Source organism: Leptonychotes weddellii, chromosome 14 (genome assembly GCF_054177405.1).
Source record: "Leptonychotes weddellii isolate Sample4059 chromosome 14, ASM5417740v2, whole genome shotgun sequence".
Lineage (NCBI taxonomy): Eukaryota > Metazoa > Chordata > Mammalia > Carnivora > Phocidae > Leptonychotes > Leptonychotes weddellii.
Window position 1 is genome coordinate 14,322,315 of NC_138382.1, and position 2,873 is coordinate 14,325,187.

Here is a 2,873-nt window from a genome sequence, read left to right on the forward strand (position 1 = left end):
AAGAATCAAGAAGGATGACGATGGTTGTAGCTAAAGTTACAAAGATATCACTAAGAGAAATTTATAAAGAGAGTGGATTTCTCCTCCTCCCAATGCCCCCGCCGCACAAGCCTGCTCCCTTATCCTGTGATTTCCATCAGCAGGCTGGATAAAAATGGCTTGAGATCCTAAGTACTGGGAAATTATGGTACCCCACCTCCACCACCACGTGCGATTCCACATTAAAATAGAAAACGATAGAATAAGCATAAGAAGTCCAACAGTCATGATGTATCACATGACGATGCTGTGATGTTTGTCTACAATCACAAATATCGTTTTACAGTTGGCTCTCATTAGAAATTTACTTGCTGATACCCTAATTCACGCTTAGTTTATGTAAGCCAGCACTGCTTGTAAGTAATAATGTCCTCATTTCTCACTTTCAGGTTGAAAACACACATTCTTAGACTGTACGTGTACTTTGGATTTTTTTTAAAGGCAACTATTAAAATGGTGCTCTAATTCAACTGAAAGCCTTTTTTTCCCCCAGAGGAAATGAAAACAGGTTATTGAAGAGATATCTACACTCCCATGTTCACTGCAGTATTATTCATAATAGCTAAGACAAGAAAACAACCTCAGTGTTCTCCAATGGATGAATAGATTAAAAAGATGTGATATATATATACATATATATATATTCATGAATTCCTATGAATACATATGAATATATATGAATTCTGAAATTCTTATTTATAATTCCCAGCTGTTTAAAAATAAAAGCATATCTATCTAATCTTAGTAATTAGAGCTATTTAATAGGGGTACCAATTATATGTAGACATAAGGAAAAGAAGAAGGAAGGAAAGATGACAAGGGCATCAGGTTAAGCTATCTCATGATTAGGGAGAGGACTGACAGGCAATGAGATTCACCTTCTTTTCCAGGTTCCCTTCTCTGCTCACTAGATCGGAGGATGGATTCACCTCCATTTTAGGAAACTGGAGAGATTCAATGATTTGGATGATAGAATACAGAGAATGTGAGAATCCCCCAAGGAGTAAATTCTAGCATGGGAAAAGAAAGCTGAGTACAAGGTCACAATTTCAAAACTATTGAATACTGGGTTAATGGGGTGTGCAATCAGAGTTATAGGTGAATGTCTCATCATGAACCTTCCACTGCTACATATTTCAGGTTTTTTTCTTTTTGCCTTTAAATAATAGCTAATATTTAACGGAGCACATATCCTGTGCCAGATTACTATGCTCAATGAAAAGCATTTGCGTGGGTTAAAAAATTTAATAGTAACAGCAATTTTATAAAGTAAGTTTATCATTATCGCTCTGTTTCACAGACAATGTGACTAAGCCTCAAGATGGACAATAACTTGCTTGAGATCACACAGCTAGGTTTGATTCTGCTCTATATGATGAACCCCGAAGCTCTGGTTTTCATTACCACGTGATGCTCTTTTCCAAACAAATAGAGAAACACTTCAATTTCTTTTAGCCAGGTTCAATGTTCCAGCCGGAAGACCAGGAGGTGTATTGCTGAAGAAGAAGGGGCAGATGGAAGCTGGGAGGTATTCTCTGCCACATTCCATAAAGCAGTGCAATCACTTTTTCCTAGTACAGGAGCTGTTTCTTCAGCTGAGCACCAGATGAAGTAACTGGCTTGCATTAGGGATTGTATTTTCTAAAGAGTCCAACCACATTTAGCCCTGTGGGAAGCTCTGACTATATGTGGATTTGGAGAGCTGGTGAGAGATCTTATAAGTTCACATCTCATCCCATGGTACCTGCCAGGCATGCATTGATTACCCACCCCCCGCCCCCCGCCACCCGCCACCGCATCTCTCGCTTCACTAACCCTACATAGTTGATTGGAATTTGATGCAATGGCACTCTCCTGGCCGCCCTGTCTCCTTTCCACCCACCTTTTGAAATGATTTTAGACTCCATTTTTTAAGAAAGATTGTATTTATCTATTAGTCATAGAGAGAGAGAGAGAGCACAAGCAGGGGGGAGCGGCAGAGGGAGAGGGAGAAGCAGACTCCCCGCTGAGCAAGGAACCCGAGGCGGGACTCGATCCGAGGACCCTGGGGTCATGACCTGAGCCAAAAGCAGATGCTTAACTGACTGGGCCACCCAGGCATCCCTAATTTCAGACTTCAGAAAGGTTGCAAGAGTAGGGTAGAGCAATTTCATATAGTCTTCATTCAGCTTTCTCCAATTTCAACATCTTGCATAATGGTCAAAACAAAGAAGTTGGTATAACAGCATTAACTACGGTATTTATTTGCACTTCACCAGTTTTTCTACTCATGTCTGTTTAGTGTTCCAGAAGCCAATCCGGGATCTGGCATTACATTTAGTCATCAGGTCTCCTTTGTCTTCACCAGTCTGGGACAGCTCCTTAGTCTTTTTCTGTCATAATCTTTTTTTTTTTTTTTTAGAGATCTGGTTTTTTAATTTTTTTTTATTCTTATGTTAATCCTCATACATTACATCATTAGTTTTAGATGTAGTGTTCCATGATTCATTGTTTGTGCATAACACCCAGTGCTCCATGCAGAATGTGCCCTCCTCAATACCCACCACCAGGCTAACCCATCCTCCCACCCCCCTCCCCTCTAGAACCCTCAGTTTGTTTTTCAGAGTCCATCGTCTCTCACGGTTCGTCTACCCCTCTGATTTCCCCCGCTTCATTCTTCCCCTCCTGCTACCTCCTTCCTCTTCTTCTTTTTTTTTTTCTTAACATACATTGCATTATTTGTTTCAGAGGTACAGATCTGAGAGTCAACAGTCTTGCACAATTCACAGTGCTTACCAGAGCACATACCCTCCCCAGTGTCTATCACCAGTCACCCCATCCCTCCCACCCCACCC